Source organism: Crocodylus siamensis, chromosome 4 (genome assembly GCF_052110815.1).
Source record: "Crocodylus siamensis isolate JL-2025a chromosome 4, ASM5211081v1, whole genome shotgun sequence".
Classification (NCBI taxonomy): domain Eukaryota; kingdom Metazoa; phylum Chordata; order Crocodylia; family Crocodylidae; genus Crocodylus; species Crocodylus siamensis.
The window spans coordinates 239,858,541-239,884,262 of NC_143398.1; the positions used below are offsets into that span (position 1 = coordinate 239,858,541).

Genomic DNA, 25,722 nt, shown 5'->3' on the forward strand with positions numbered 1-25,722 from the left:
ATTAAAGTTTGCACGTTTTTAAAAAGACAGAAAATATTGTCAAATCTGCAACTGGACTGAGATAAAGAGGCTCAGCCCCTTTACTACTAGTCCCTTCCCACCACAAGAGGGATTGAATATCCTTTTCTTGAGGGGAGAAGGTTCATTCCCATTTCTCTAAAACCAGTCATCCCCCTGGGCTTAATTACAGTAAATGAGAGCTGATTAGGAATGATTTCACCCTGTGGAAAATGTTGATGGAAACAAGAAAAGTCTTGTTCCCGGGTAAATGAGCGGCAGAAACCAGGCACTCTCACCAAAAGGGAAGCAGAAATCTGGAGGGTTTGGGCTGCCAATGAAAGAGCTGAAAGTTTCCAAAGAAAGCAGACACTTACCACGAGCTTTTTCAAAGTGTAACAAGCACCAGATTTTCCACTGAAGCAAATCAGTAGGACCTCTTCCACTGTTCCTGCAGCTGACATGCCAAATGCTCTACAGCAGGGATCATCAACCTATGGCCCGGGGGCCAAATCTGACCTGCAGAGCAATTTCATGCGGCTCAGGAAGTCCAGGAATTGGTGGCATTTCTGCAGTGGAGGCTCCTGCAGTGCCGGAGGGGTGCAGGAGCATTTGCACGCCCGGTGACAGCGGCATTGGTGAGATCAGAAGCACCAGCCCACCGTGGAGCCTGCGGCATTATCGCGGGCCACTGTTAATAAATGCTTCCACCCCCTTTTCTAAAGGGCTCAGTCCTGGCTTGGCATTTCACTGTCCTGCCACCCGAGGACCCCATCCTGCCACTGCTTTTCATGCTCAGTTATATTTGGGGATGGGCATGCACGCCAATAGAGCCAGCCTGAATACCACTGTAAGCAAGGAACAGACAGTTGTTGCAAACTCCTACAGCACCGTACCTGCCTCAAGTCAGTGATAAACAGGGATCCTGGTTTTCTCTGATTTAAAAAAAAAAAACCCCCAATTTTCAGATTTAAAAAAGTAACCCCAAATCTACATTTTCCCGTGATTAAAATGAAACACCATTACATATATCTCTATATCGGGGTGGGCAAAATGCAGTCCACGGGCCATTGGGTAGGTGCCCCCATTTTATCCGGCCAGTGGGGCCCCTAAAAAATTTAGAAAATTAATATTTATCTGCCCCTGGCTGCCTGTCATGTGGCTACGATGGCTTGCCAAAACTCAGTAAGCGGTCCTCCACCCAAAATAATTGCCCGCCCCGTCTTAGCCCTTTCCCCTGGCAGGAGTGCTAGCCATGGTCAACCCTATAGCTTCCTTCCACTGCTGGGGCAATCAGCTGTGATTAGGGAGAGGGTGGCTTTCTCACCCTGCAACCAGGGCTCGCTGAACCTGTTTGGAGAGATTAAGCCGGATGAATGGCTGTGTCGGAGTGACTCTCGGAGGCGTAAAGAGCTTGGATGCCATTCCAGCCCTAATGTAATGACAGGTTTTGCTCCACGATGCTGGGGAGTGATGTGCTCTGTGTCCCTTGGTCCCTTCAATCTCCCATTTAATACAATCCTATTAACTGCAAAAGGCGTGTGAAGCAGTAATGCGTCGGGCCATTAATTCTCACACTGTCAGCGTTCTCTTGCTCGGACATTTACCCTAATTAGCAATCCAGCCTGTGATCTACCATCTTAGGGAGTAATTTACACTTGCCTCCATCGTACGCAGAACAACCCTGTGGGGGAGATGCTCTTAAAGGGTTGGGACCTATTCGTGCATATTGGGAAACAAAGGGAAAAAACCACACAAGAGCTGAGGCAAAGGAAGAGCCACACGAGATGCGTAAATGGTGCCACACGAGTTACTTCAGCCCTTCCGGATAATACAATTGCTTTTGATAGCCTGGAAAAGCATGAGAAGCCTGCCAGCTAGAAATGCTTCCCCACAAATCCAGCCTTGCTAGAGTTGAGAAGAGTTCAGTACCAGGCTCAAGTCACGCTCCTACAAGTCTTGAAAACACGGAGCTACTTTAGTGACTTGGCCCTTACTGCAGGGGACCATCGTCTTGGAAGCTGGTCCCAGATCGTCGGACAAACTCCTGCAGAACCTGAGAACCACCACGAACCTCCAAGGCCCTTGGACAACTTAAGGCAGGTCAGTAAAAGTTTTTAATCGTTTTGTTTTTTTACGTTATCTATGCACAGACAACCCGTGCGGGAGGAGAAAAAGGAGGAAAGCAAAATCTTTCGTGATACCTGGTAGTCCCCTCCCTTAATGAGCCGGTGGAAGGAATTTCAGTGCTGAGGGCTGGGCCGCCAATTCTGCAAGGATTGGTTAAAACCTTGAGTAGCATTTTTTCTCTGGGCCCTAATTAGAAATATGAATCGCAGCAACCCTTAAACGACAGGAACATCCAGAGGTGGCTCAGCTCTTTGAGGTTCAGGCTCAGCCATGCTATTTTATGTACCGCTTGGAAAACACCCCCCAGCACAGCAGAGTATAATTGAGCAGGCGAGAGTGCAAGTTGTTTCGGTTGAACACACGAGGCTCTGGGAAGTGTCAACTTTAATATGCAATTAGCTGCTCTAGAATGGGGGAAATGAGATTTCCCAAATCAAGAAGGCAGGAAATAACGCAAGAGGAATCTCTTGGTTCACAGCTGGAATAGCTATTGTCATTTAAGTTTTATCAGGGAAGATTAAAGCAAACCTGGGAGCGAAGGCTGCTGTGATTAAGTGGTCCCTGGGCCTCTCTCTGAGTGATTGGCACCAGACCGGCATGTCACCTTCATGAAATTATGATGGTGATTATGATCCACCTTCCAACGGTCTCTTCTGCCTGTGGCAAAAACAGCCCCTGAACTCTGGGAAATCAAATCCAATCGGGTTAGAGACTTGTGTTTTGACAGAGATGATCAGTCCTCCTACGTTTTTTCCATCAGGGCTCATGGGGTTGGTGGAGCCTGTTCAGGGGAGGAAACTTCTCCGGGCCATAGTTTATTTCTGCAAGGCTGAAGCGTGGCCCGTGGTCAGACTGAGCATATATGTTGATGCCCTGCAGCCCTCCGCCACCTTCTTCTTCCATTCAGTACTGACATGGGAGAGTCTGCATTTAATCAAGCTGCTTCCAAGACCTGTTTGTGTCTCCCTGGACCATCCTTCCCCCTGAAGGAGAAAGGGCGCTGCCTTTGGCTTTGGCATACCCAGGTGCAGTGTGGCCCCTCAGGTCTCTTGGCAAACTAGGACACCCCTGTTTTTTGGTTCACTAACCCTCATATGTCGACAGCCTCCTGCAGGTAAGGGGGGAAACCTTTTCCCCTGGACGCTCAAGCAACAGGTGTTGACCACCGCCGAGACTGGGGGTTTTGACTGAGGTGTGCCCATGTTCCTGCTGGGACTTAAACCTGGAGTTTCCTGGCCAGAGGATCTTGCCCCTCCACTTAGGGTCAGCCTAATCCCATATTTAGGGTCAGGAAGGCGTTTTACCCGTGGTCAGGTTGGTATAGACTGGGGCCGGGGGGTTGCCTTCTTCCTGGGATCTCTTTAGCATATTTTGAATAACCTTTTACAGCAACGGGACGTTGGCTTTACCTGTGGCAGGTTGGGGTCTTATGTCTTGTGTTGCGTATGGGTTGACCGTAGTGTTGCTACGGAGGTACACCCTGCATTTGTACGGGATGGTTCAGATAGGCATGATCCTGTCTCAGGCAGGGGGTTCATAGTTGTTAGGGGCTGGAAGGGACCTTACAAGATCATGGGATCCAGCCCCCCCACCTGGACAAAATGACCATGTACTTTCCTTTTCTGACAGTGCAGAGTTTAAAGCACTAGCAACCCATTCTCAGTTGGTTTGGTGGCTCCGACCTGGCACTGGGAGAGAGCAATTATCTCACACGTCAACAAATGGCCATGTCCATGTTGCTTGTGCACACGCTTTAAAAAGCTGTAATTTATGGGAACATAAAGCCCATGCAGCAGCTTCTGTCAACCTGTCAGCAGCTGCGTTTTACAGCTCTGATTGCCCTCCAGGTACCCGATCAGACAGCACAGGATCCTCCCTTATTACCCCACGCATCGCAACATTTGCCCAGTCCCTCGAGGAGTTGCACCAAGAGAGATGTAGACACCGGGCAGGCTCGTTGTGTTCACTTCCCCCACCTTGAGCTGGAGGTAAGGATCCTATTTGAATAATACAGTATTTGGAAAGACTTATAGACCATGGTTGTCTCAATGCTCAGGATAGCTCTATCCATCATATCCAGGCAAGAGAGGAGGAAAGTAATATATCCTGTTGGATGAGGGGAATGTTAATGCAAAAACGTTTTTGGCCAAACTCTGAGCTAAGTCCTCATCAGGTGGATCCACTGAAGCTGTTGGGGCTGGGCCAGTTTATATATCTGGGGAGGTCTTGATCCCTCTGTGTTAGGGAGGGGGAAGGGAAGTTGGCAATACATTATTAAATATGAAACAGAAACTTCCGTTCACCACCCACCATCATTTGGTTTATATTTGCTGCCTGCCAGGGCAGAATAAGCCCTTCTGGTGTCATAAATTCCTGTCTCGGTGGCCATCTGTCTGCTGTTTATGCAAAACTTAAGGAACTTGAATCCAATTCTTCCTAATTAACTGCACAAAAATGTAAATGGAGGAGCTCGTTAAAAAGACTGGTGCTCAAACCATTTGCAGACCACAGCCCCCGCCTGAACTCATTTCAGCACAAAGGCATTAAACGAATGGCTTTGATAATATGCACTATGCCAGGAACACGAGGGGATGAAACACATGCCGGCCTCGGGAGCAGAAGGGAGATGGAGTCACCTCTCCCGAGTCACTTGTTCTGCAGCAGTCGCTCAGAGTGATGTTCCTGCATTGGTTGAACAAATGGAAAACTTTTGGGTGTTGACTTTGTTCAACCAGCGGTCAAGGCTGAGGAGAGGCAGTTTCCAGAGCGGGCTCCACCAGCCGCATTGCGTAAGTCACCTCAACTCTCTGACCCATTGCCTTGCTTAGCTTGACAGCTCCTTGGATAGGAGCCATCCCTCAATCTTTGTTGCACTTTGCTCCTCATCTTGATGCTGCTGTAATGCAGATAAGAGTGTTGCAGGATGGGGGTAACCATCACCTGTCACGTCAGGTACTTGTAGGAATCAGTCCAGCTCCGTCATGAAGCAGCATCAGTCTCCAGCCCGAGGACAGGCACGTGGCCCCACGCAAAAGGAAGGTGCCAGAGGTGAGTGGGCAGATGGTTTCGCTGGCTGCTGTTTTCCAAAGGGTTGAATCTCTGCGAGGCAAATGGCAGAAGTGGAGAGAAGGCAGCAAGGAGCACCCAACCCAACGGGTGCAAGCAATGGGAGCATGGCCCTAGGGAAACCTAGACAGACGGCTGTGTCAAGGGCTGGCTGAAAGGGGCTTGGCGCGGTGAGCAAGGCACCGTGTCTTGCCGCTCGATTGCTGCTTCCAAAGCCTCATTTCCCTGAACGTGGGAAACAGGGCTGCATCGGAGACACCGATCACCGGTTTCCTTCTAAAGCCCTGAGCTATGGTTAACTGTTTCCAGTAATATTACTAAGTCTGGCATACCAGGGAATTTGGTAATATTAGCTGCATCATGGCTCCATTGTTCAAGATGTTCTCAAGGGAGGATGATTTTAAATCTCCAGCTGTTCCTTGACGCCACTTGGGAAGTCATGGTCTTGCCCACACCTGGAAGGACTATTGCACCCATAGATAGGAGCATCAAACAACCAAAAGCATCTCCCCAGCACCTGGGCATCCCATGCAAGAGTTTACCCCACTTCTGGGAAAACAGATCCATGCTGCTGCCTTTGAAGCTGACCCCAGCGCTGGTGCAGGATGCAGCTGTCTACTTGCCAGGCAAAGGATCCTCTTACCTCACTTTCCAAGGACTGTGCTTCAAACTGCTGACCTTAATCTTGACTTGAACCCAATATGGCTTTGATTTGAAGCATCTCATGGAAGAAGTGGCCTGTCGAATGGGTTGGGTCCACCAGGATATTGAGTCAGACTAGCTCCCTGCTTGCAGTGCCTGGGGAGAAATTGTCAGGGCCAAGCCCTCTAATTTGCTTCCTCTGCCAACTCAGAGCGTACAGGTTTTTTATGTGCTGTGCAGGACCCATCTTTGCTCTAGTGTTCACCTAAAAAGTGAACCGATTTGCAATTTCTGGGGTCTTTACTCTGGGAGGATCAAGGGACACACAAGGAGCATTGCATCTTATGCCGCTACTGTCGGCACACAGCTCCACTCACCCTGCATTTAAATTCAAACGCAGCAGAACTGGGATTCAAACTCCCCTGGGAAGATGAGAGGTTGCAAACTAGCCAAGGCATGTACAGCCACAGCAAACAGCCACACAGAGGTACTCCAACTGATTACCAAGGTATTGGTTGTAGCCGTGCTGGTCTAAGGACATGGGCAGACAAGGTTCTTTGGGTAAATCTGATATTTTTTATTAGACCAACTCAGATAGTTGAAAAAATGCTTGCAAAGTTGCAAGCTTTCAGGTATAAATGCCCTTCATCGGGATTTTATTTCAAGGGTGCGTCTTCTCTGATCAGGGCTGATGACGACGACGAGCTCCCGCTGAGTGAGGAGGCAGCACCCTTTGAAATACGACTCGCCGCAAGCGGTGGAGCAGCTCATCCTTAATCTGGCAACCTGCTGAGACCCAAGTGGGCTGCAACCCACCCGGATGTGAATGACCTGGGTTCTCTTGTATGGCTGCTGAGAGCAAACTGGGCAAAATGGCATCCTGACGTAGGAGAGGCAAGGTACAAATTGCCAAAGCAGGTTTTGTAAACTATTGAAGCTATGCCGTTACAGGACCTAGGCGACGTCAGCCAGATCAGAGCGCCAGTGTGAACCCTGCTGTCAGTCCACAGCTTCTTATACAGAAGAGACGCTGGAGCACAAGGGTACTCAATGAGGGTGCTGTGGGATCCTATTCAGGGCAGCGTGTGGTGCTGTGCAATATTGGCACCGGTAGGCATGCAAACCTGATTCACAAGATAAACGCCAATATTTCCAATAGGGTTTAAAAGTGTTAAAAACATTCACAGTGGTTGTGGTCATTCTGACTTCTTTGCCACTTATTTACCCCCCTGGTTAAAAACGAGTTAAAGTTAAGAGCGTGGGCAGATCTATGATTTTGACAAGGCGGGTGCAGATAGTCTGGCATGCCATCACATACAAAACAACACATTTTTCTCCAGTTAAATAGAAACTAGAAGCTTTACTAATATGCTAGAGGGCTGGCACTATACTATTCAGTTAATAAATATTTGTTAGGGTAGGTTTTAGCTAGAAGCACCCAACTGACAAGCCTCATGATTTTCTGTGTCAATTAGAGAACAAGGTTTCCAACAGAGAGTTTAAGATCAAAGCAGAACACAAATATAACTACTGGAATATGGGCTAATTTGCTAGTTGATATACTAAGTTTAAAATCATAACAAATTAGGCAAAAATAGTGCCAGAAAAAAAAGTCAAAAGATACCACGCTGTTTGTTCTGCAGTCGTTATACTTAAATGTACATCTCTTCTTCAGACTGATGTCTTGACAGTGCATCCAATATTACATGGTCAGTCATCTACATCTGAGTTAATATTATCATGCCTGAGTTAAGGTTTCTAGCTAGAGCTAAAAGAGGCTGCAGGGCTGTGAGATAAAAGAAGGACATTGCCAAGAGTGGCTAACGGACAGCAGAATTGCAGAAGAAAAGATTGTTTGAGTAGTGGATCAGGACCCTGAAAAAAAGGAGACAGGGTTGTTAACTCCTATGGAGTGGAGAGAGATTAGCACGAAGCTGGGAGATGATAATGAGCCAGGAAATCAGTGAGTCCCTCAGTACTGCCTGAATAGAAATGCCGCTGCCTTCCTCCTGCGGCTGGTTTTAAAGTTTGGGTGGGGTGCAATTGCACCATCCCCAGATCTGCCGCTGGCTAGGAGCTGGCATTTTCCAAGTGGTGCCTTCGGTCTAGCAAGAGGTGTCTTTAGTCTACAAAAGGTTGAGAACGACTGCAGTATGTGCTAACCTCTCAGACAAATGAAAAAAAAAACCCGGGAATCATATTTTATTTGAACGTGACAATTCCATGTCAAAGACTCGCCTCTTTCTGCCACAAACCGCTCATGGAAATAACCCTTTTGAATCTTCCTCTAGAAAATTCACGGGCACAAAGGCAGGAAACACCTTGGAAAGGGCAGTCAACAGGGAAGATGCTTCATTTTCATGGTGCTTGCTCTGAAAAGTCAAGAGGAGAGGCCACAGCTGGAGTACTGCGTCCAGCTTTGGGCTCCACAATTCAGAAAGGATGTGGAGAAGCTTGAGAGAGTCCAGAAAAGAGCCACATGCATGATCAGAGGTCAGGAAAACAGACCTTACGATGACAGGCTGAGAGCCATGGGACTCTTTAGCCTGGAAAAGCGCAGGCTCAGGGGTGATCTGATGGCCACCTATAAGTTTATCAGGGGTGACCACCAGGATCTGGGGGAACGTCTGTTCACCAGAGCGCCCCAAGGGATGACGAGGTCGAACGGTCCCAAACTCCTGCAAGACCGTTTCAGGCTGGACATAAGGAAGAATTTCTTTACTGTCCGAGCCCCCAAGGTCTGGAACAGTCTGCCAGCGGAGGTGGTTCAAGCACCTACATTGAACACCTTCAAGAGCAAATTGGATGCTTATCTTGCTGGGATCCTATGACCCCAGCTGACTTCCTGCCCCTGGGGCAGGGGGCTGGACTCGATGATCTCCCGAGGTCCCTTCCAGCCCTGATGTCTATGACATCTATGAAATGTATGAATTGCAGGGAGGGATCCTTTCGGCCCCTGGGGATTATTTTAATCCTGCTACACCCAGAGAGAAGAATTGCATTTGAACCCATTACAGACAAGGCTTGCTCTATGCGCCCCTAGTTATTTAACTGACGTCCAGCACCACTTGGAAGGAAATTTCAAGTCTTTGCAAAGATTTGTGGCAGGTCCTATGGGCAAGTCTCTGATTTCAGGACTTGTTCTGTGATTAGAGAAACACCACTGATCTTGGTTTTTAATCACCCCGTGCGTGTAGGATGCTGTACAGCGAGTGCTGTGGTTCCCTCTAGTGTCCAACCTGCTACAACTACAGTGGGATAAGAAATGATTTTCTCACCCCCCAAGAAGTTTGGCAATTTTTAAAAGAATTAGGGTCAACCCAAAGCCATTCAAAATGGTTGTGGACAGAGAGGGACCCTTCCCCCAAAGAAGAGGAAACAGCCCTGGGGTACCCCGCTAGGATAGGGGAGACGGAGGTGTTCTACCTATTTTAACGCAAGGACTTGAAACCATCTTCCCCATCCTGCCCTCCCCTCCGGCTACAGTCTCACCTGATCCCCACTTTCCATCCGGGCACTCATTTCTCACTCATTCCCTCATTTCTAGCACCCCGCTTGCACACTCACCCTCCCCCTTTTCCACATCCCCCCTCCATCGTGTCGACAAGCTCACAGCTCCTGCTAAAGTCCCCTGAATTTTTGCCCCTCCTGTGAGCCGGGGCCTGGGCATACAGTAGTCTCCATGATAACCGTGGACCAAGCCCTTGGTAGATCCATTCAAGGCAGCAAGCCAAGTGCGGATCCGGTCTTTAGGATGAGATGGGGCAGGGGAAAGATAGTGCTGAAAACGCATCGCTGGTCTGGTCCAAGTCCTGCCAGTGCCTCCCAGGCCAAGTGCCTCCGTGACACAACGCGGCTGCTGAAGCACCTCTGGGTGATGGGACCTGTGAAACCCAGACCAGCAAAACCAGCCCGTGTCAAAGACAGGCTGGATAGCTCAGCCTTTCTACGTGGCATCAGGCCTGAGCTAGTGACCACCCGCCCCTAATTGGGCAGGACAGTCCTAATATTTGAAGAACAAGTCCCCATCTCAAGTGGCAGATGAGGGCATTGAGCCCAGAGGTGCAACTGGGACTTTTGCCCCAGTCCAGGGAGGGAAGAGGGTGCTGAGCACAGCACGGGCTCCCCAGGCCTGTCGTTTTGGCCTTGCTCATCTACCCTGCTGCTTCAGGCTTTGCAAGTGGTGCTCAGCCTCTCGCAGCATCACTCCTTTCCAAGGAGGATCCCGAGGGGTCCCATCCTGGGCACAGCCCATTTGTAGGTAGCTCCTTGGCTGCCGCTTTCACTGGGGTGATTTCTTTCCCTTCGCCCCAAGATGCCAAAGGCTTTGAGTAAATGCAGATAATAACGTCGACACCATCTAAGCCAGACGAAGCCCCGTCACCGGCCCTTTGACTGCACCGAAGGGGAGAAGGTGGCAAAACATGAAATGAAATGCCTGGCTTGCTGTCCAGCTCTTTTCATCATTTAAAACTTGGCCATTTGATCAATAAAAAAAACATCATGGCAAAAACCAAAATGAAGCATTTCATCCTGAAAATGTTTTGACCTGATTCTTTTTCTCCAGCCCATCTCCTGCTAAGTCCACGGCTCCTTCAGAGCTGCATTTTTATGCATTTCAGTGAAAGGGCTTTTCCTCCAAGAGAGTCCACGCATCTCTACCAACATCTTCCCCCGCTGGCTTGTATAATAATGGACCGAGCCGAATTCAGCGAGACTTGATCATCTCCATCTGCTTTCCGTCCAGCAACGAGTACCCTTGTGGAGAAGGCTTCAGTTCTCTTATAGCCGCGCTTCTCTCCCCCCAGCAAGGGGAAATAACTGAAGCCTGTGGGAGGTAAAGGAAGAGGAGCGGGGTCACAGCCCGCTCTGATAACCACAAGGCCTCCTAGGAGGAAGACATTTATTTGTACCGCTTCCGGATCTGAAACAGAAGTGACACCACCGCAGTCACATCGATGGAGGAAGCAGGAGGGCTGGTATCAAGCCAGCCTAGGAAGAGTGCTAGGTGCTGTACAGACACAGTTCTTTGGGTGAATCAGATATCTTTTATTAGAGCAGCTTAAATAATGGGGAAAAAATCCTTAGCAAGCTTTCGGGTTTAAAACCCCCTTTTTAAAGGTGCTGTGCATGCGCTCGGTGGGACGGTCCCTCTGCTGCAGGGCTTGCGATCCAACTAAGAAAGGGTGAGGCAGGATGTAACCTCCCCATTTTCCGGCTGAGAACTCAGGTAGGGGCAGGTTAAGCAACCTGCCCGTGAGCATGCGGAGAGTCTGTGGCAGAGACAGGCCCGTGTGGAAACTCCAAGACCAGCCTTCCTCTTTCTGAGACGCTGCTGGGACCGGGTTGGGGGTAATGCTCAGCTCAGCCTGTCTGCCCAAAAGAAAAGGCCGGGGGCTTCCTTCACACACCGGCCGATAAAAGCGTGGGAGCGCTGGAGGAGATAAACCTGCAAGGAGAGAAGATATATTAGGTCATCTCTTTATCTCTTCCTTTGCTAGCCTGTCACTATGGCAGTGATGAAATCCTCGTCTCCTATGTACAGCTACGTGGAGGAGGAAATCCAGTCTAGGTTCAGCAAGGAATTATTAGTCTGAATTGGTTTCATCTGCCTCAGCTACTCAGCGTGCGGGTTGCGCCGACTTGAATCCCTCGTGCAGCAGGAAGGTAAATGCCAGCAGGTTAACAGAGTCAAAGATAATGTAAGGATGCCTAATTTACACCACGTTGCCTACCACCACCTCTGGGTTTGGCCCTGGACAAAGAAATCACTGAGCAGGAAAGTCCGGTAGATGGCGCTGACTTCCCGTCTTTCAGCCACCGTCGGCCTAAAAGTAAATGCATTTAAGGTTGTGCAGCACAAAGAAATGATTTTATTCAACCTTGCAGGCCCATGAAACATTTCCTTTTGGACTAGCATCTTGCTGAATGAAGAGGATCGGGAAGATGTATTGAGCAAACCAGCTGGAAAGGAAACTGTCAGTGTGTCCAGTTAAATATACCAAAGGCAAACTTCACCGTGGACTGAGTCTCTGTGGCATCCCCTCACCCTCCTGTGTGCAATTTAGTCTTACACAAGGGATCAATGAGCCATTACTACACAAGCAGTTTAAATAACTTCCCATATAGAAAAGTTGTTTCCTGTTGCACTAAGTGCAAACAGGAATTTTCAACCCTTTGGATTGAAAGCTCTTCTGAGTAAATGATAAAAAATTGATTAAAAAAAAAGATTTAAAAAAATGATTAAAAAAATTCTCCAAGCCTAATCTGCATGTAAAATGAACGTTTCCAAACAGGAGATTTTACCACCTTCAACTCTCCTCCGAAACATGAACTTTCATTTCTACGCAGGAGAACCTTTACAATCTTTCCTCCGATGCCTGATGACAGGCGTCTGTGCCCCAAAGCTTGCAATTAAAGATTTTTTTTTTTTGCAAAAATCGAGTTGGTCTAATAAAAGATATCACCTCTACCATGAGTCCTGACTGATAAAAATAAAGCATGTTTCATTATTCCTATTTGTTCATATTGCAACAGTTGCTAGAGATCCTTTTGGGCCCCGGCGTGCTAGGTGCTGTACGAACACATCATGATAGACAGTGCCTGCCCGCTAAAAGCTTACAAAGGAAAAAGATGCAGCAAAGGAAATATTCTCCCTGTTTTGGTGGGAAGCTGAAGGAGGTGAAGTCACCTTCACATAGGAAATCTGGGGCATATTTGGGCACACAAACCAGGTCGAAACTAAAACGGAGCCCGAAGCCTTTCCCACAAAGCGACCCTTTTCTATTGACTCCTCTTCGCTTTGTGAAGGATCATTCACTCATCTCCTCGGTACGGGACTTCTGCTGCAATTTCCTGCTGCTCGGCTGCACAAGCGCCAGGGAGAGCAGGACCACGAGTGTTGAGAGGAATCCAGACGCTTTCCGTCATCGTGTTCCCGAACCTCGCTCCATTCGAGACGTAAGCAGGTCATGGCAGGGCAGTGGCAATTGTTAGTAGAAGTGCCGCTGCACAAACAAAGCCGGCTTTGTAAAGAGTTACAGCCAGCCAGGCTTCAGCAAGCACTCCTCTCCTCTTTCCGATAGGAAGGTGCGAGGCAGGCCAACCTTTGCCCGGAGCAAAATAAGGAATCAGCGGACATGTGAATAAATGTTACAGGTATTTGTTAGGGTAGGTTTTAGCTAGAAGTGCCCAACTGACAAAGCCTCATGATTTTCAAGGGCAACTAGAGAATAAGGCTGCCAACAGAGAGGCAGAAAGTAAAACAGACTCTCCAAATCAAGAGGGCCAGCGTTAGGGTGGGGTAGACCAGGTAATTAAAATACATTTGCATACTTAAGTGGTTAAAAGACACTGTATTTTTCTGCAAAAATAACTAGGGTTGCCATATTTCCAGTCACAAAAGAAAGGACACCTGTCAGGGGGACACCTCACTGCTCAACCCCAGCCCCCTGGCCCTGCTGGTGCCCTTCACTCCCAACCTGCAGCCCCCCCATCCCTGCTGCTGCCCCTCACCCCTGACCCGCAGACTCCTGGCCCTGCCAGTGCCCCTCACTCCCAACCCACAGTTTCCCACCCCCCAGGCCGTGCTGGTGCCCCTCACTCCTGATCCACAGCCCCTTGGTACTGCCAGTGCCCCACACTTGTGACCCACAAGCTCCCCACCCTGTCCCATGCCCTCATTCCCTGCCACAACCACCCCAGCCCTCCCAGAGCCCCTCACTCCTAACCCGCAGCCCCCTGCTCCCCCCAGCCCTGCCAGACAGGGCCCCCAGCTGCCCCCATGCCAGCCGAGCTGGAGCGCAATTCATGTGGGTAGAGCGGAGTGAGTCTGGCCCCAGCGTGGGCTGGAGGGAAGAGTTGGAGGAGGCCTATGGCACCCTCCGCCCTGGGCTGGGGTCCAGCACTGCATCAAGTGGCCTGGCCATGCCCTATTTGCCCCCCAGGCAGCATCTCCTGGCCGCTCTAGCCCTGTGAGCGTGGGCACTGGGCCCTGTGCCACCAGGCCAGCCACGGAGCTCCCTGCTGCCCCTGAAGGGTTCCCCTTCCCTGCTGGAGGGGCAGGCAACGCCCCCCTGCTCCCCTGCTGTGCTGCAGCCCCAGCACCCAGACGCCTTCCACCAGCACCGCCAGGCACCCGCCTCCATCACACACCCATCCCCTCCACGCACCCCCCCGCCCCGGACCGTCCCCAGGCCCTGGCCCTCTAACCCCTGCCCCATAGACTTACCTGCATGCAGCTGCCAAGGCTGCTCTCACTACCCTGCCTGGCTGCATCAGTATTGCCAGCTCATGATTTTTGGCATTGTTCTGAAAGTCTATGCTTCGGAAATGTGAAATTTAGCTCTTTCTTTTATATATATATATATGTATGTATGTTTATATATATAAAAGACAGCTAAGGTTTTCACATTTATATTTACATTTCATACCATCTATCTATCTATAGACCTAGACCTATCTATCGATAGATAGAGAGAGAGAAAGAAAAGAAAGAGCTAAGTTTTTCTCATTCCCGCAGCACAGATTTTAATTACAACGCCAAAAATCATGCAAGTTGGCAACACTGCTGCTTGCTGGCCATGTGTGTGCACACGCACACGGTGCCCCCTGCCTTCAGTTGCCCTCCCCCCCAACTCCCACCAGTGAAGCAGAGCAAAATCCAGCACATTTTTTCAGATTTCAAAAAAACCACCCAGACAGCGATGAGAGGACCAAAAAGAGGACATGTCCAGGAAAACATAGACATATAGTAACCCTGTAATAACCAGCAGACTGCCACTTTCTGGTGTTAAAGAGGCCTCAGGTCCTACTTTTACTATAGCCTCTACAGTTTGCAAAGCTGGCCCTGAAGAGCGCAGCTGAAACCCCTTTGAGATCTCCTTGGGTTGGGTTCTCAGAGGACTTTCAGCTTTACTATTCACAGTGGTGGGGTCGAATTTATGAGGAAGATTTGAGAGAACCAGGTACATTTAATTTAGAGAAAAAGAGATGAAGGGAGGAGGTGCCGGCTGTTTTAGGATACTGGAAAAGCTGCCCCAGCGGAAGATTTGTTCTCCCTTGGGTGCATGGCACTAGATTGAAACTGCAAGAGTGGCAGGAAGTAAAGCTGCCTAGGGAGGCTAAAACCCTACAAAAAAAAAAGAGATTTTGCAAAGAGAAGCGGGGTGAGCTTCTGGGATGGCTCAGGAACAGGAAATCCTGCAAGGGGTGGGTGATAACCTTTGAAATCCCTTGCAACCCTAGGGCTTTATTTGAGCCCGAGTGAGCCCCTTCACAGCAAAAACGTAGATCGGGGCTATCGATCAGTCAAAGCCAGGCTGGTGTCCTCTGCTTGTGTCCAGTGTTTGATGCGACAGTTTAGATCCGGTGCTTGCAACAGACCATCTGGAAGCCGAGGGAGAAAGTATCTGGGTACAGAAAACAGAAATGCAGCATAAAGGGTTTTTCCACGTGACCGCAAGCTTTGCTCTGCTTATCTTTCCCAGCTGTAGGTAGGAGTTTGAGCGCACGCCCCTGGAGCCGCCAGTGACAGCAGCTCTTCCCAAGAGCTCCAATCTCCTTTTTGGAAGGATTATCCCAACCACAAGCGCCCTCCAACAAATCTGAATCTAAGCAGCAGGTCCAGTCAGTACCACGAGTCCCTGCTAATTTGGTTCCCACATCAAATAAGGAGCCCAGTCAAGCATCTTTGCCGTTGGAAGAAGGAGCCTAACCCATGAGTCTCACCAATGGGGACCCAAGCTGCAGGATCTGGGGCAGAAATTCAATAAACTGATTTAACCTAAATCCATTAAGTCTGATACTTCATCCATCCAGGTTTCTCTCTAACTGGTTTCAGCCATTTTGAAAGCTGCTTACGTACACTGAACTTCTGCTGCGTTACAGATTTGAACCAGTTTCTGATCACTTTTACTGGTTTGTGTGTCATTTCTGTACCTAGCCCAGCAAAGGTCATCAGCATGTTGATATCTGGATCCGAGTGGGAGTCAAGTGCACGGACCACAGACCACATGAAACTTTCCAGGAGTGGTGCGCCGGGTGGATGAGGCATACTGTGTGCAAGGAGTTATAAAAAGTACCGCACGCTGCTTTTTCTGCTCCTTTAGTAATAAGAGCCAGGCATCCAGATTCCCAGTTCGTGCTCTAGCAGAGCTCAGAAGTAGTCATCCACTAGCAAGCACTAATGTGCTGGACTGCCGAGTGCATCGACCGAGGAGGTCTCCGGCCTGTTCAGTGATATAATCAATGCAAACAACAGAAATCCAGTTCAACCCTGTGCTGAGCCCAGATGGATAATAGTGACTGCCTACATGCCTCGTAGTCATTAATTAGGTGCCTAAACAACTCATTTCCATGGTTTCTTTTCCTCCAGGATGATAATCCCCAGTTAGGTCCAACCTGGATCTCCCAAGGAAAAACACTTCTAGACCCATGAGGGTGGTCAAGCATTGGACCAGCTACCTAGAGAGATGGTGGACTCTCCATCCTTGGAAGTTTTCAAGAGCAGGTTGGACAGACACTCGGTTGGGATGGTTGAGTCAGGGATGATCCTGCTTTGAGCAGGGGGCTGGACTAGTTGACCTCATGAGGTCCCATCCAGCCCTACTTTCCTATGCTCCTAACTAATGAAAGGTGCGATCTTAGAGTTAAGCCTCGAGTTGGGTGGGCAGCTTGGTAACAGGCCCAAAATAAGTGGTTTCGAGTTTCATTACAGAACAGGAAACCCAGGCCTCATAAAAATGCTCACCGATGCAGCATCACATCCTTTTTCAGGTATTTAGACTACCATGATGTCTAAATGTCAATGTGGTCCAATCTCAGGGATCTTGAGCAGGCCTCGCGTGAGCTCAAATATCCAAGCAAACATCTGGGGAGATTCAAAACTCCAGGAAAAGGAGGGAACCCATAAAAGCCATCACCAAAATAAAGGTTTGCTGAAAGACAGACAAACATCATGTCTTACATCACTCTCTTCTAATACAGTCAGATAGGACCTACACTTGGCGACCAAGTCGTCATCAGGTAAGAGTAATAAGAAACATTTTCATGGGTTTTTTATTGTGACTGTTTAAACATCTGGGTGAATTGCAACCCCCCTCCCTCAGTTTGCTCTTCTAGCCTTTGGCTACTGCATGTCAACCGAGCTAGCCTGCTTGAATCCGGTGAAACACAGAAACTACAGACCACGTTAGTAGGTAGAAATGGACTAAGGTGAGATAGTCAAGAACAGCTGAATCAGGTACATGCCGATGTCCCCCTGAAAGTCAGGAGGGGTTACGTCTCCAGTTTTCTTTTGAAAAGTCCATTCTACATGTTTAAACGTTATTCCAATCCCATTGAAGTTAATTCATTTTCGCAGTTATTTGCCATGGGCCCAGGATTGCAGCTCAGTTTGACTAATCCAAGACGTTAATAAGACGTGACTAATTCAAATTGTGACTAGCCATTCCCCCTTTTAAATGGGAAAGGTGACCTCTCAGGCGATTGGCGCCGAGTACCTGCTCTCCTCCTCCTTGCAAGAGCTCACCGATGCAAGATCAGCTGCATTGAACAGTGTTTCTTTAGGGCTATTGAGGGCTGACACACAGGGAAGAGTTAACAGCAAGACTTGCTGACACATGTTTTTGTCTCAACATACCATTAGCTAATATTTTGCAGGTCTTTCTTGGAAATTCAGAGCAGCCACTTCACAGACCCCACTTGCAGATACTGTTTGTAAAAAGCTCCTTTTTGTATCTGGATATCTAATTTTCAGCAGAACCAAACAGCTACCAAGGGAGCAGCATGTATGCCCTGAAAGCATACCCCTTCAGTTCCAGCTAGATATGGGTTTATCTGCTGGGCCTAAGCTGGATACAGTTAAACAGCAGTTACATGCTACCCCAAAGGTGGCTGCTTAATAGTGGTGGGGTGATGAATAAAACTTAATTCTGCATGGCCATACATTAACAGACTTAGCGGTTTATATCATCAAGTCCATAGACGAAAGCCGCTAGAAAAAGTGTGTCCTCTGATTTCTAGTTACTTTCATAATTAAGAACTGAAAACTCAGAAAGGTCCCTAGAAAGACAGACTACATATTTAATAGGGGCAGTCATCTTGGAGTCTGTGTATATGCTTCGAAAGCAGGCTGTAATGAAGTGGGAAGTGTTATTCTTATCAAATTCATTAAGATGTGTTTTTGAAAAAATGTAAAATATGGATTTCACTGCTAGCTTGATGGGCTGATGCACCACGACGGGCTACAAGACCTAATCCAGGAGAACGAGAAGAATCTGTTACTCCACATACATGGCTGACTTCTAGCAGACAGAGAAACACCAGCATATGTACACCCCAAATCTGCAGCGTATTGTGTGCGGGATGATTTCCCCGGGCCTTTGTGCTGACACAGTAAGAGGCTGAATCAGGGTCTTCGTTAATCTGCGAAGCAGCGTGACATATTGAACGGATCATAGGTTCGTTGCTCCACCAAACATAACCTTAGGAAGTCTTTGCTGCTCTTGCTCTCAGTTTCCCCATCTGTAAAATGGGGATAATTTGCTGGTGTGTTCAGGGAGGGTAGGTCAGCTCAGTCCTACTTGCTCACTCACTAAGGGAGAGTCATCTTTTTGTGACTAAACATCATTAGTTATGAGGTTTTTAATCTTCCGATGGTGACAGGCGCCAGGGAGACGGGGTAGCTGGGCGGGAACCGTCCCGACGTGATTGCAGGTCTCAGCGAGTGACTAATGCAGCTGGAAGACTGGAGGAGCAGTGTGAGGTTTCTGCATGAGCACAGGCTCCTGCTGCCTCAGGCACAATCCCATTTCCTTGGTTTATAGGGGTGACCTCTGGGAAAAGGGCTGGCCCTGGTTGCGGATTACTGCACACTTGGGTGCAGGGTGTAAACCCTTGAGAAATCTCTCTCCCTTTGCCAGGCATCCCAACACACACACCCTTTGCTTGCAGAAAACGGGGGTGAGGGCTGCTTCACTGCAAATGGTCACCCTGCTGCTATGGGGAAGAGCAGTAGGGCTTTCAGGGCCTGGGGCAGCCCCGTGCAGCGTAAGGACAGCTCAAGGAGGACTCCTTTAGGTAGGCCAACTCATAGCAGAGTGGGAAGAAGATGAGTATGGGCTGAAGGGTGACCAGGAAAGTGGTGCTCAGTACTTCAGCTCTTGGTAGGGCTTGGTGGTTGCTCACTCATTGCCAGTCCTCAAGTCAGTCACTTTGGGTGGCAAGAGTGAGTGGAGTGAGCTGGAGGCCATCTGATGCAACCCCCTGTGCAAAGACTGGATTCACATCCTAGTCTCAAAACCCTCCAAGACAGATGAGTCCCCCACTTCACTAGGGGTGGAGGCTACTCTGCTCCTGCTCAACCCAAGAGGGAGCCTAATGTTTCTCCTCGCTCTGCCCAAGGGAGCCCTGAGCACGTGTTTGGCGCCAGCTGGCAAAAGCTGAATGTCAGGGAAGGCCCAGGGCCCCCAGACGCAGGCAGACGGGAGTCCTGACAACATGTCAGCCTCGTACAAGGAGAATAAAGTGGGGGTAGCATGACTGAGAGATGACCTCTGGCAATGGATAGGCCATGACGCAAAGGGCCCAGCACTGTCCATAAGGTACAAGAGGGGTCGCGTGAGTGTTTTTAGTAGGAGTCACAGCGTGAAGTTAATCTAATCACTGACCGCAGGACTGTCTCCATCGACAATCCCCCTTCCATTCACCCCAAGAAACCCCAAACCAGCCCCACAATCCATTCACCGAAGGGTCCCCCACCAAAACCAAGGCCATGATCCCACAAGCTCTTCCTTATGGACAGACCCTGTTGAGCGCAGTGGGGCTCTGCAAGCTTCCCCTAGCACAAATCCCCTGGCAGGTTTGGGAACAGCCTTTGCCAACCGCTCCCTCCACGGAGCAGACGCAGCTGGATGGACAGTGCAGTTACTGGACGGGAGGTAATGATCCCACTGTCCCACCCGCCAGATCTCCTTCCGAGTTTGGGGTCCCATTTAGAGAGAAGCTTATAAGCAAGCGCCTTTCGTTCAGAAAAGAGAGGTCACTCAGTTGAAAGGCTGTGGCGCAGGATAAAAGTTGTTGTGGCTCGCCCAGCTCGGAGGCTTTCCCGGCTATTATAAATAGACCTGGGGCCTTATTAAAAAGCTAACTAGTTTCTCTCTCAGGGAGCTCAATTACTCACCTGCGAGTCGCGGGTGTTTCATCACCAGCAGGGAGTCAAACAGAGAGTCAGTGCCAAGGCAGACATGGGAGCAAAGTTTTTCGCAAAGGTTTTGTTTTACAAATGAATAGCAGGGGGGAGCGAAGAAGTCCCAGGTGAATTCAGTCTGTTCCTTCCAGCTGGTACTTTCTAGAGCGAACTCATTGCAGTAACGAGCTTTTTAGACATAGTTTTTAATGATCTGAGGGCCTGAGCTAACTACTCCTCTGAATCATTGGCAGGAACGTCACTGTTGCCAGCAACATTACATGAAATTTGGAGTAGTAGGGCTCCCATCGCCTTCAATACTCCAGGGTCTTCAGGGATGTGGCAGCAAAGACAATTGCCCTCGCCACCACCCACAGCAGAAAATTGCCTGTATGAAGTGCCATCTGTGAGCACCCTCTGGAAAGCGTGGGCTAGCATTGGACCCCTCTCTCTACGGCAATGATGGCCCAAGTTCTCCACGTGCTGAGGACATGACCTGCCGACTGAGCTGCATCTGCAAAAAACCAGCAGCAGTGGTACCTTTCAAACTGGTGGGGCCCACAGGTTCAGGAGGCCCTGCCCAGGGCTTTGGGGGCTCACCGGTTCATGTCCCCCCAGATTCCTTTTAATAATTTGCTATGCCACCAAAGCCGCCAAAATAAAGAGCAGGTTGAGCTCCGCTGCTGGTTTAAGGGGGAAGGTGCCGGCTTATATTAAGGCTGCATTTGCCCTGCAGTGCATGTTTAGGACTGGAGCAGTGAAGAAGTTAGCTATCGATGGCATTTGCTGTGCAGGAAAAGGGCCGGACCATCCTATGCTGCAAGGGCTTTTCCTTCAGGAAACGGTCATGGAATAAGTTAGGCAGAAGCTTAAAGCCCAGGAGCTATCCCAGAATAGTTGTATATTCCAGCATAGCTATCCTGGCCCGTCTTCCTATAGACATACTCTAACCTTGTGACCCCTCTGTTTGCTCTATAGCCATCCATCTGCTGCCCCTCAGTTTAGGATATGATTGCAAACTCTTTTGGGTAGACACAGCCTTTTCAAGGCATGTGTCCAGCCCTGCAGGGTCCGATCTCCTGATTTGTCCATCCTCATGATCTGGGTCTGGCTATGCTGTGAGTCTCTCTGGACTCCCACTAGTCCAATATTTAAAAGCAGCAGCTTAAACCAGCCAACTGTCTCTACTCCAGCTTTATTCCTCCAGGAGCTGGGAGCAGACACAGCAGCAATTTTATTCAACTGGGGATTCTTAATTAGATGTTGGCCATCAAAATAATCTTGGCTTCTAAGAACTACAGCAGATTTTAAGCAGAGGTTTTGTTCGACAGGAGCATAAATAGCTTTATCAATGTCCAAAGAGGCTCAAGTTCACAAACAATGAACACAGTTGCAGAAGGAAATCAATTAGGAAATCAATTAGTATAGCGGGGGGCAAAATATGGTCCACCGTCTGTGTCGGCCCCCCACCTCAGTGATTCTATCGGGTCCGTGGTGGGTCCCTTGGCTCCGTCCGGTCCAGGTGCAGGGGGACACACACAGCTGGTCCATAGCACGTGCAGCTGGCCCCCCACCCTCAGCATCCCGGCAGCCCCCAAAGCAGTGGCTTGTTCCGGCTACTGCCACTCATAGTTTCATAGTTTGTAGGGTCGGAAGGGACCTGAGCAGATCATCTAGTCCGACCCCCTGCCATGGCAGGAAAGAGTACTGGGGTCAAATGACCCCAGCAAGGTGTACATCCAAACTCCTCTTAAACACCCCCAGGGTGGGAGCCTGCACCGCTTCTCTTGGAAGTTGGCTCCCGACCCTAGCCGCCCTGACCGTGAAGTCGCGCCTCCTGATATCTAAACTAAACCTACCCTCTGCCAGCTTGTGACCGTTATTCCTGGTCACTCCTGGCGGTGCTCGGGGGAACAGGGACTCCCACATTACCTGCTGATCCCCCCTGACTAGTTTATAACAGGCCACCAGATCCCCGCTCAGCCTTCTCTTGTGGAGGCTGAACAGGTTCAGGTCCTGCAGCCTCTCCTCATAGGGCCTGCCCTGCTGTCCCCTGATCATGCGAGTGGCCTCCTCTGGACCCTCTCCATGCTGTCCTCATCCCTCCTGAAGTGCGGCGCCCAGACCTGGACGCAGTCCTCCAGCTGCGGCCTGACCAGTGCCGCATGGAGGGGGAGGATCACCTCCCTGGACCTGCTCGAGATGCATCTGTGGATGCATGACAAGGTGCGGTTGGCCTTCCTGACCGCGTCCCCACGCTGCCGGCCCATGTTCATCTTGGAGTCAATGATGACCCCCAGATCCCTTTCCGCCTCTGTGCTGACAAGCGGGGAGTTCCCCAACCTGTAGGTGTGGTGCCGGTTGTTCCTCCCCAGGTGCATAACACTTGTCTGTGTTAAAACCCATCCTATTCTCGCCCGCCCACCCCTGTAACCTGTCTAGGTCTGATTGTAGCCTGTTGCATCCTTCCAGTGTGCCCACGTCCCCCCACACATCTTAGTGTCCTCAGCAAATTTGAACAGGTGCTTTTTACCCCTCATCCACATCACTGAGGAAGATGTTGAACAGTGCGGGCCCGAGGACCGAGCCCTGCGGGGCCCCACTGCCCACGTCCTTCCAGGTTGAGAAGGACCCATCCACTACCACCCTCTGGGTGCGGCCCTCCAGCCACTTGGCGACCCATTTGACTGTGTGGGTGTCTACACCACAGTCCCCCAGTTTCTTAATGAGAACGGGGTGAGAGACAGTGTCCAAAGCCTTCCGGAAGCCCAGGAAGACGATGCCCACTGCTCCCCCTGCATCTAATGATCTGGTGATCTGATCGTAAAAGGCCACCAGGTTGGTCTGACAGGACCTGTCACTGATGAACCCGTGTTGGTTGCCCCTAAGCATGCAGTCCCCTGCTGGCCCCTCCTGGATGTGTGCCAGCATAATTTTCTCGAACAGCTTGCCTAGGATCGAGGTAAGACTAACCAGCCTATAGTTTCCCGGGTCCTCCTTCCTGCCTTTTTTGAAGATGGGGACCACGTTGGCCCTCTTCCAGTCCTCCGGTACCTCACCAGAGCACCACGAGTGCTCGTAAAGCCGTGCCAGGGGACTTGCAATGACCTCGGCCGGTTCCTTTAGGACTCTAGGGTGGAGATCATCCAGACCGGCTGACCTGAATACGTCCAAGCCCTCCAGAAGCTCCCTAACTAAATCCTCGCTAACCCGTGGCCCAGGTGTGCCTCCCCCGGGGCCCAAGAGGGGCCCAGCAGGGAGGTGGCTGTTCTGGTCCCTACTTAGGAAGACGGAGGCAAAGAAATCGTTAAACATGTTAGCTTTGCTGTCTGGTGTGACGACCGAGTTTCCCATCACATCCTGCAAGGGCCCCACATTACCCCGCTGCCTAGGCACTACAGCCCATCGGCCCTGCATCGACCACTGGGGCTGCTGGACAAAGCAGGCAGGGTCTGCATGGAGACTGGCATGGGACCCCCGTGGGCAGGACGTGCTCAGTGGGGCAGATAGGATGGGGCAGCATCCCGGAGTGGTTGGGCAGGCAGGGCTGGGGGGAGGATCACGGGGAGATGACAGCGCAGGGCCAGAGCCCAGGACCCAGGACAGAGCCACAATCTGCTCCCTGTGTGTCCCTGCCACGCAGGGAGCAGATCACAGCTGGGTGCGGTGTTGTCACCACCCTGCGATCCCGGCCTCAGCCCTGCTTCTGGTCCCCACCTGCCCATTTGCCCTGCTCCTGGATGCTGTTCCTCACCCACCCGCGGCCCCATCCCATCCCATCCACCCCGCCAAGGGCATCCTGACTGTGGGGTCCTGGACCAGTCTCCATGGAGAGCCCACCGGCCTGCCCGCTCCGCCTGGCACCCCTAGCAGTGGGTGCAGGGCAGACAGGCCCAGGCTGGAGAGGATTAATTGCCCCCTTTCCTCCCACCACTCTGTACTAGGTCAGCACCCACTGCCCCACCGTGCCAGGCCTTATCAGCCCGCCTCCGCCCCCAGCCCATGACAGCTCACCCAAGTTCCTAATGTGTCCCTCCAGCCAAAATAAATCACCCACCCCTGAGTGAGTACTGAAAACCATCCCTAGATCTCCCGCCATTAGTACTTTGAATGTGGACGTCAACTACTGATAAAATGACGAGTCCCCATTCTTGAAAGGTGTAACAGCCTGAATTTTTGCAGAGTTTACTGGAAACTCAGTGCATCTAGGATCTTAGGCAAGGTACATCCAATTAGGTGAGCTCAGGTTTAACTGTGCTGGTTGTGAAGAGGAAACGGTTGTGCAACTGCTTTGCAAGGGATTGAAACTGGTAGAACAAGACGCACAACATGTGGAAGTGAAACCAGACAGAACAAAGGATGGGGTTTCTTTATTTTAAATTAGACTTCTAAGACACCCTATTTGTCCCTAAATACCAGCAGGAAGAGGGCCTCTGCTCCTGGCCAGAGCAAATACACCTTCAGCATAAATAAAAAAACAAAGCAGGTATTAGTTTCCCCAAGACAAATCCCACCGTCATAGAAAAGACAACATATGAGGTGAGCAGGTACAGGAGCAAGGACCTCTGCTTAAAGAAAGTCAACACAGGCTTCAGCTCTGAACTCACCAAGTAGGTCTTGCCATTCACAAAGGTTTCTCTGTTGAATGAAAGGCTCCTTCATCTCTGCCCCTAACCGCCATTCCTTCCATGCCGCAGTGGAGGAGGTCTCTTTTCAGTAAAAAGAAGCATGAAGAACACATGTACTTCTTGTCTGAAATGCAAAAAAATCTAGAGCTCTTAGTTCAGAGATGATACCTTTTATTAGGCCAACTGAGAAATTGCAAAAAAAAAATAAATAAACCAACCTTTTTCTGTAAGCTTTTGGGCTCTCACACCCTTCCTTAGGCTCAGGGAAAGTTCAAGATGGTAAAAAGTCCCCATAGGTCTTCATTTTTGAAGAAACTTCATTTTTGCACAGAGGAAGCTGGAAATCTGTCCCTCTGGATCCAGGAGAGCGTGTTACTTTTTACTTTCTTACTTCCTGTATGGCTTTCAGGAAGCCACTCGCAGCTAAGCTCCCGACTCCGCTAATCCCAAGGGGGTAAAAATCCTGCTTTCTTTGGCTAAAACCAGACCGCAGATTTCTCCCAAGACACAGCCTTGTATTCTGGAGTTTTACAGAGGAACAACCCCATGGGCTCACTTGAAATACCTGTGAACGGTTTTCCTGGGACAATGATGGGGCACTAATTGGAGTTAATTGTCATTCGAGCTGTGTAAGGCATTGGGACTTAAACCTGGGACAATCAGATCTGGGATAAGCCAAGGTCTGTTTTCAGACTTGGACTTCTGCGGGGCCTGATGCAGCTCATTTTCCCCAAAAGCTACGTCAGGTTGGAAACCCCCAAATAATTTAGGATTTGAATATTTCTGTTTTTAGGCAGTGCCTTAATTTCACTCCCACAGCGCCCGCCATCCCAGGGCTTACATCCTGGTGCAGTCTTTACAGGATGGAAATCACCTCTGCCCGCAGGGGAGTTGGCAAGCTGCGAAAGAGGAGACTCTTTGAGGTTTTCCTGCAGCTCTTCCCAGGCGTGCTAGGCATTGATCCGACAAACCACAGAAGCTCACAATATACCATGGAGGTCCCACACGCACAGCAAGTCCCTTACACAACATTGTGTGCTGGGCAGTTCTCTATTAAGAGGTATGAAATGA

The 25,722-nt window shown here is 50.0% G+C and overlaps 2 long non-coding RNA genes across 3 annotated transcripts; one reads left to right on the forward strand and one right to left on the reverse strand.

Moving 5' to 3' along the window:
• Nucleotides 1-1,791: 1,791 nt before the first annotated feature.
• Nucleotides 1,792-16,634, forward strand: LOC149867718 (uncharacterized). Its single transcript, XR_016442120.1, has 3 exons — nucleotides 1,792-2,100; nucleotides 3,975-4,115; nucleotides 15,324-16,634. It is a non-coding gene; the product is annotated as an uncharacterized LOC149867718 (long non-coding RNA).
• LOC149867719 (uncharacterized) lies at nucleotides 7,940-25,008 on the reverse strand. 2 transcript variants are annotated; one of them, XR_016442119.1, is made up of 3 exons: nucleotides 24,870-25,008; nucleotides 24,631-24,775; nucleotides 7,940-11,284 (listed from the first exon to the last, which is right to left on the reverse strand). It is a non-coding gene; the product is annotated as an uncharacterized LOC149867719 (long non-coding RNA). The 2 variants fall into 2 exon arrangements; XR_016442118.1 differs by having other exon boundaries at nucleotides 24,631-24,792; nucleotides 24,870-24,978.
• Nucleotides 25,009-25,722: the final 714 nt, after the last annotated feature.